The following is a 9447-nucleotide window of genomic DNA, read 5'->3' on the forward strand; positions in this document are numbered from 1 at the left end:
TTATAAGAATATCAGTCTTTGGATTTATGGCCCACCCTAAATCCAGGATGATCTCTTCTCAAGATCCCTAACTTAATTACATCTGCAAAAATCCAATTTCCAAATAAGGTCACATTCACATTTGTTTGGAGGCTAATACTTAGATATATCTTTTTGGGGAACAATATTCATTGACCCCACTATACCTACGTTCCTACAAAAACTTTCACAAAAATATTCATAGCAACTTTATCTGCAATAGCCAAAACCTGATAAAACCCAACTGTTTATCATCAGGTGAGTGAATAAATAACTTCCATTCCTTATAATGAAATATTTCTCAGCAACAAAATAAAATGAACTATCTCTACACACAGGAACCTGTATGAATCTCAAAATAATTATGCTAAGTATAAGAAGGCAGACACAAAGGAAAACGTACTGTACTGTTGATTCTACTTAAATAAAATTTTGAAAAATGTAAACTAGCCTTTAGTCATAGAAAACAGGTAGATCAGTGGTTTTCTGGGGATGAGAGTTGGAAAGTATGGGAGGGAAGTTAAAAAGGGACATTAGGAAACTTTTCCAGTGACAGATATGTTCATTATCTTGATTGTGGTGATAGTTTATGGATATATATATGTATGCCAAAACTTATAAAATTTTTTACTTTGCATAAGTGCATTTTAATTATGCTTCAATAAAATTAAAAAATAACACTTCTTCGTACATCTTATTATGCTCTTTTAATCATCAGTGATCGTTCCTGGAAATAATATTGAGTCACCCTTGCACTCCGCAATTTATTCCCTGCCTTTTTCTTCCCTTCTATGTGCCATGGGAGACTGTTATAGACTGCAACACCTGGAATCCCTTGCTCTCTGGTTTCCAATTTGTGTCAGCCAATGGCAGGTACCAGCAAGAGAATAAAGGACACATGGGTGGGGGCATAGTGGTCAGAACATTTATCATTCCATGTTTCTACATAGTTCTGGAAGTGCCTGTGTGCTTCTGTGGCCACATATCATGTAAGGTACCCCTCTTGGAAATCTAGCTCTGACTAGGCTCCTGCAGACCATGTCCTTCCCTAATAAAGGGAAAAGAGTTTCCTGTTATTCCCAGATCTTATGTACTTCACCATCACTTGATGGTCCTCTCAAATCTCCCCACACATCTCTGAACAGTGCCTTTATTTAACTGTCTGTAGTTAATTACTACTCTCTCTCTCTCTCACACACACACATACACACACACACACCTCCTAAGGTGAAACAAAATATTTTCAGTGATAATACTTATAATAATGAAAATATTATCTGCTCAGATTTTCCATGGAGATAGAATTTTAAATTATGAGGTAGATCTGTTTCAATTCTCCCTTCTTTATATTCTTGTTTCTGGACCAGAAGTCAGCAAACTATGGCCCACGAGCCAAATGCTGATGCACCACTCTTTTTCATAAGGAAAGTTTTATGGGAACATAAAGTTGTATTGGAATATAGCCACACCAATTTGTTTATGGCAGTTTTTGCACTAAATGGCAAAGGTGGGTAGTTGCTACAGAGACCATATGGCTCATGAAAGCATAAAATACTATTTGGCCTTTTAGAGAAAAAGTCTGTTGATCTAGCTCAGTGGCTGCAAATGAGTAATGGATGAGGTCCATGATTGTACCTTTCCAAAGAACAGAGCTATTGCCATCTTTAGACAAATAACTGGTAGAAGCTTTGAAGTAAAAGTTTGTATTTACCTTCAATCAATTTCTTAGGCAGAATTATTTTCCACATTGTCACCATAAATAGAAAAGAAGTAATATAATTCTCTCACTTTGTTCAGATAAAACTCTCTGGAATCAGGTTGTTTTCTCATTTATTTCTTATTCTGTGCTACGTTATACCAAAAATGTGTGTTGGTTTATTGTAAAAAGGCACAGTAGATTAAAGAGGCTCATAGTGTTTAAAACCTTGAACATAACCAACTATAAATATTTGGTTCCTATTTACACAAAATTAAGTGCCAACTGTTGTAGAAAGCATAGGAAGAACTAAGATGAAGAGTATTTTGGCTACAATGACATTTCTGTTTTGGGAAAATCTCTTTAATGAGTATGTCAATTCATATATTTAATACATTACTTTAATAAATCTTATACTAGTAATAAGCAAAAGCCTTTCAAAACCATTAATTTATATATACTGAGTTTTCATTACAAGTCAGTAAATCATTATAATATATAGAAGTGCTTTGAAAACAAAACTATAAACCCAAATCCTATCATCAATAGGTTTGAGAAAAAGGGGAAAGAATCTGAATAATTCCAGTGTTCAAATTGTAACCTTTTCCTCTATGATCTAGTTTTTCCCTATAAAAACACCAAGTACAGAAACATTACTCCTGTAACTGATAAGATTCCCTGTTTATCACTTAAGAGGGCATTAGTTTTACTGTCACATTCTTGGAAAAAACATTAACAAATTTCATTATTTCAGAGGTGTTACTTTTTAAAATATGTTTGCTAAAGGCTTTTTGTGATGAGGGCTACTTAAAAAAACAACAACAAAATATGTACTTCCTTATTATACCTAATTTATCAGAATATATGTGAACCAAGAAATCTGTACAGTTGTGTTGTACATGAAATTTTGAGAAAGCACTTCTTAAGTCTATGGTTTAGATAGGAAATAATATCACTGTAATTTGAAGCTATGGTTGCTTTTTTCTGTCAAATATTTTTTCTTTAAGTCTCAGACTGAGTTCATATGATGAATAGAAAAAGTGAATAAAATAAATAAGATTTTCTTAACATATCAACCAACGTGCTAGTCTACTTGAAAGAATAAATATATCAATGCTAAATAGAATTTGACTATCAAAGTTTTCATGAAATCTTTATTCTATTTTATCAGAACCATTATTTGAAAACGATTAGGTATAGAGAAGACTATTACTTCAAACATTTCTCCACTCATTACCTCCTAATTATTCTTTTTTGGTTGACTAAATTGCTCAGACTCAATATAAATTTTTTTATTGTAATATGATAGATAATGATGCTGTTTTTGAGGTTTCTAAAAGCCATTGAAGAGCCATTTTACAGATAAGAAAATGAAACTTTCTCCAGATTTACTGAGTGTTAGTAAGTGGGAGATTTCCATCTATCTAATATTTTCTCATCACAGGGATCATTGTTTACATGAGTAACATATTCACTTTATTCTATTAATAAGATAAAAATATTTTGTTCACCATATAGCTGTGGCAGAGATTAAACAAATAATTGACACATCAAACAATCTAAGTTGCACTGTAATTCTCCATTCATTCTCAATACAAATGGCCTTTCTCATGTATCACACATCCTAGTGATCTGGGTGGTAATGAGAGGCCACCATGGTTCAGTGAATTCTGGATTACATCTGGTTTGTGAACAGAACTATATCTCAGATATTGTAGTAAAGGTTTTACATACATGAGCTTCCAGGCATCATTATGTAACATAGAGATGACAAAATAGAGATGTCACAATGATTTTTTATCTGTCCTGCCCCAACATTTTGCACCTCAAGAGATGATAAATTCCCTTCCTATCTTTGGCACTTGGGTCATTAGAGAACATTACTAAAGGTCTCACTGTCCAATAATGTGCTGCCATCACTAGTGTTTATCATAGTTTACACACAAATTAATTTCTTTATCTTGATTTCTACCAAACCTGGCCACCGACCTTTAAAAACAGAAGATGTTATAGTGATTAAAATATCCAATAGTTTTTCTCCGGGGTGAGGGAATAAGAAACTCATTACCAGCATTATTGAAGGGAATGGTACTCCATTAGGGTCATTATTCAGTTAACTATTCAATTAGAGATTTGCTGTCTTTCCAAACTGGTTTCTAGCCACAGCCAACTTCCGGGCAGGTGGCCACAATCTGCTTTCCATCATATCCAGACAGCTGTTTTAGTAACATATCATCTTGATTTATGGTCACATATAGTGCAAACGCTCTGCTGCTCAGCATCATCTCCCATATCCCATTTATTGGAGTAATTTTTTCATGCCATCTAAAAATAACCAGGTGGTAAGTATGGTCTGGACACGGTGAATGGAGTAAATAGCTGTAATTGATTACCTGAAAATGAAATCATTAGCAGTGCTGTGTCTCCTTTTTTATCCATGTTATTCAGGTAGAATCTTTAGGTAGAGCTTGTAGAACACCAGAAATACAATCTTCATTCTCTGGAGAAAAGTCCCAAAGTTTCTCCCAACACTGGTTATTAGTCAGCTCCAAATCTTGTTCATAAGAAATATATCTAGATGGGTCAAACTGGTAGATAATTAACTCCCCAAACCTTTGTCTGATCATTTGTTTGGAATGGTGATTTTTAGTGCAAGATAGAAACATGTCTCCAGCTCCATGACTTTTCACTCTTAGGAGAGTAAAGTGTGAGAATATTGCAACCATTTCATTGATTAAATTGGTGCAGAATACTTCAGCAGTCACCCAGTTCTTATGTTTAAATGGACACAACTAAATGATATAAAATGTTTAACCGACCCGAAAAAAGTAAAAAAAAGGAACAAAAAATAAAATAACTAGTTAATAAGAAACAATTTGCTGAAAAACAACTAGAAAAATAGTAGGGTTAAATCTAACCCTATCAATATTATATTAACTGTAAGTGGCCTAAATATCCCAATTAAAAGGCAGAGATTGTCAGATTATACACAAAAAATTAAAACCCAACTATTTGCTGTCTGTAAGAAACCTGCCTTAAATAAAAATAAGAAGACAAGAAAAAGATTTTAAAATGAAAAAGACATACTATACTGTCATTTATCAAGCTATTGCCTCTCCACTCTAAATTTATATTTTATTATATTATTTATGAAAATAGATCTGGGCCATTAATATACATATTTTTGCCAAATGTTATAACATTAAAATTTTTGTCAATAGAGGGCAGGAGGAAAGGGCAAGTTCCTGGAGAGCTCATCTTTTCTGCACTTCTCAGCTAATGCAATTTCTCTTGTGAGGGTTGCCTGCTGAGTACAGTTTTTTCCAGGATTTCACTGTATCTTGGGCTTTTGCTAGCTCTTGATGCAAGCAACAGTGGCATAGCCAGGAACCCCAGATAGTGTGACTTGCAGTCCCTGCCTGCCAGTACACAGAGATAACCTTTATCCATGCACTTGCCCCTCCTCCAGCAATTGGCTGCTGTTTTTTGTGGGATTATGGTGAAGGGAATGAATTATCAGTTGCCCTGATTCAGCCTCAGTCATAGGCTAGCCCTGTACTCTTGAACTTTGCGGGTGGAGGTTTCTCAGTATTCCTACCACTTCCTTGTTACAGTACCCAACTCTGCTATGTTTCTGTGAAAGGTTGTGAGCAGTACAGAGTTTTCAACCTCCTTCTTCTCACTATTCCTGCCAGCATGAATAGATTTTCACTTTGTAACTGCAAGGTCTGAGCCTCAGGGATTTCCTGCTCCCTTACAGGGCAAAAGCTTTTGCTTCCTTCAGAATCAGTAGACCTTTCTCTGAGTTATGGGGGAAAAGGGAGGGTTTCCTGACCTTCCCATGGGACATCAACAAGAAGTACTCTCCTCCACCTTCTCTTTTGCCCCCAGAATTTATTATAATCATCCATTTGAGGCCTGTGCAAAAGAACTTCTGAGCTGGTTATTTCTGGAGCTCCTAGTAACTGTAAATTATCACATTTGCCTACACTCAGCCTTTAAGAGTTTTTAAACATTTCAATTGCTTTCTTTTCCCTTGCTTTAAGGTGTCTCTTTGAACAACCACCTTATCCTTTCCTGCTCTACCATAAGTGAAACTGTATATGGGTCACCTTCTCTCTTCATAGGGCTTTTCATGCCTTCAAATTTAGCTTACCTAGTTGCTTTGTGGACTCAGCTCTCTGATGGACTCTATAGAAAAATATTACTCAGCTTTTTCTCATTGTTAGAGTGGGAGCAACATTATCTTGTGGTTCTTTACATCCTATGTGGAAATGGAACTTAAATGTTATTTAAATTATAATATCAAATTTTATATTCTACATTCCTTAGGCATCCTTCTATTCTTGATTTCTGTATTCATTAAATACCATTTTGAGAGGAAAAGTCAGTGTTGGTTCATAATTAGCAATGTAGACAAGCTTGGGTAATCTGGGAATACTCTAGGTTAGAAACAAATGAGAAAATTTACTTTTATAATTCAGAAGTTGTCAATATTTAACAGGATTCGCTGGCCAGAGAGAAGATCAGACATCTTTTTCCCTAACAGTGATCAAATTCATCAGTTATTTTTAAAGGACAATGAAAAAAAGATGTAGAATTCTAAGAGATGGGCATTAGTCAGAAAGCTCAACAAAGTCTCTTTATGTTTTATTTAATATAATATTAGGAATAACCTTATAATAGCCACATTGTTTTTATGCCTTCCACTGTTGAGGTGTTTTTCTTTTAACTTGTTAGTAGTCAGGGCAGAACTAGAAAGCAAATCTCTCCTTACCTTAGGCCAAAAAGATGTTCATTCATGATCAAGCTCTGTAGGCACATTCTGGCCATTTGGCCATTCTTTCTCTCCTTTCAAAAATCCAGTATCTGCAAAATGCAAAATAACTGATAGTCGTTACTCCACTGGCAATGTACCCTTTCTCATTCAAGGCACTGAGAGGTCAGCTTCTTTTCTTCCCTGACAGAGGTAAGCAAGCATGCTGAATTTCCCATGACAGAGTGGGAGGTATGAAAACTGTGAAACACCTCATTTTTTAATTCTCTTTACTTCTTCTAACTTATTTAGATTATCCTATGAGGATGGAATGGCCAAAGCCATTTCTTTCTATCAGCCTATGTGTTGGTAGATGAAGGAAGTATTGTCTCATGCAAATGGACAAGGAGCAACTGACCTCCAGGGGTAAGGTTTTTCAAGTCCCTGGTGCACAGACTCACAGAATTTGAAAGTCAAAGTACTAGTGATACAGTAGGGAAACATAGGGACATTCAGAGTTACTGAAAGCCAGGAAAATAAGTGTTCAAAAGTTCAGAATCAGAAGCTAAGAGCACCACAGAAACAAAAGAATGAAAGCAAGGGAAGAAAGAAAATGGATTTGAGGTTCTAACCAAGGAAAATTGGTCTTGAGGCAAACATTTATCTCAGTCAGAAATTTCTTTCTTTAATGGACTTTCTTTTGAATTAGAGGCCAATTTCAAGTCATAGCTAACCCAGGATACTTAATGATCAAATCTGAGTAATTGGGTTATCCAACTGATACCTCTCTTTTTTGGTATAGTGGAGTGTTCGGTATTCTTATCAATAGTGCAACACAAATATCTAATCAAACTCTTGTGGTAGCCAAGCACACAGCTCCTAAGTAAGAAAAAAGAGGCCTTTTACAAGTAAATGGAATGCTTAAAAAACTCATATTTCATGGTGAGGTAAAGGAATTAGTTTGAAATTAAGAACTGCCAAGAGCTTCACAGCTACCACATTTCATACTTTAATTTGAATACTCTGAATTTTCTTTGCTTTTACAAAAACATGGTTTAATATTTGAGAGAAAAGCCCCAAACAGACCTTAAAAGTAGCTTGAGAGTTGAAATAGCTCTTAGGAAACAATGTTTTCATGAATTAAGTTTAAGCAAATCAGAAACACATAGCAAATTTTGCTTGAAATGCACGTCAGTGCACAATTGCACAATTCATTATAAATCTGGAAGCTGTTTATTGATTTCTTAGAGTAAACACAATAAGCCTCTAATCACAATAAGCAACACATGAGCTACTTATCTTCCTCATATATATATTACACACACATGCGCATGCATGCATACACACATCTGCATACAGAAATGGTCTCTTGACTCTGTAATGCAATGACATTATATCACCTCTGACAGTAAAGTTGTGTCACCACATTAAGCCAACACCTTTAAAATAAATAAATTGAACATTTGGAGGAGCTTTAGTATTAAAAAAATAGAATGTTGGATTTTTATAAACTTAAGTTATTCTCCAATGTGTAATGTATGGACTTCAGAAATGATGGCTTCATGTCAGGTTCTGTTTTAGAATTACATACTATGTACTTAATCATATATTAGTTGTGTCAGCAGTGTATACAGATGGGATAAAAGAGTAAAAAGATGATCTCCCTTCTTATGCTTTCACATATGTCCAAACCATATCTTTCTTTAAACAAATATTGTTCTGTGATAGGTCCTCCACCAGGTTACTTAAGGTTGTATTTCCACTGCCTAAATCTTGAAGTCTGGGCACTGAGCCAAGGCCATGGTGCCCAGCCAAGGAGCAGATGTCCCTGAGAACCCAAACATCCTGGAGAGTATCTGAAAATCTACCAAGAAAAACAGTCTCATCACTCAAACACCACAGGCAGAGAGCCAGAAAACTAGCTTAAAAGCAGTTTAGAGAAGGGAGGTGGCACAGGTCTCTAGGGCTGTCCTGCCACCAACCGGGAATGTCCTATATATTAAGTTCTAATAAACGCATCTATTCATCATGCTGGATTTGTCCAAATGATTCTTTGGTCTCTCAGTTTTTTCCCAGTTTGTGGGGGGATGTTACAGTCCCAAGCTTTTCTTATAACAATTGGCATGATGAACAGGATCCAAGAGACAAAATAAGGAGTCAGGAAGAGGTATCCGTGGGAGGAATCCCAAGGTTGTTGGCAACATGCACGTAGGGTGGAGTTGCCTGACTGCTCAGCCTTTGCGGAACGCGACATGACTATAGGGATGCTCAGAAAAACCTGGCAGGGACTGAGCACATATTGGAAGAAGTTAAGATATTAAAGTAACATGAGGGTAGCAAGCACACTGTTGTTGCAATAAGGCTAGCTACTGATAAATAATTAGATAAAGAAAAAGGGTAGAAACTCCTGCAGAAGTTCAAAAGCATCCCAGGTTTTCTGTGACTCCAGATGGTTACATATTTTGGCCCGTTCCTGTGCACATTTTAAAATTGATGGACAAATTATAACAAGAAAAACTTAGAGCTCAAATGGTTGACCTGTAACTATAGAGTTATGTAAAGTCTTCTAAAACTGTCATCTATTTCTCTATTTCCTTTGTACCTGCTTTGAAACTCTTATTATTAAGCTATGGTATTTACATAAAACTCACAGTTTATGGTATTGCCAGTTTAAGGCCACTTGGAAACTTTGTTTTTTTATACAGTTCAGCCAGTTCTTGCCAAAATGTAAACATTAAAAACTAAATGAAACGGAAGGGGAAAGAAGGGTAAGGATGTTTTTTAAGATAGAATTTCTATAGAAACTGCTTTACCCAAAATTTTGCTCTACAGATTTCACTGGATTACCTAACAGTGCAAACAAAGTATAACCATGTGAGCAGGTCCCAATTGTATCAGAAATAATTTGGACCCAGCTGTCTTTTATAAAACAATGAGTTTGTAATGCTGTCTCATAGCTAGAGTTCTGAGGTAAAGC

Source organism: Gorilla gorilla, chromosome 1 (assembly GCF_029281585.2).
Source record: "Gorilla gorilla gorilla isolate KB3781 chromosome 1, NHGRI_mGorGor1-v2.1_pri, whole genome shotgun sequence".
Classification (NCBI taxonomy): Eukaryota; Metazoa; Chordata; class Mammalia; order Primates; family Hominidae; genus Gorilla; species Gorilla gorilla.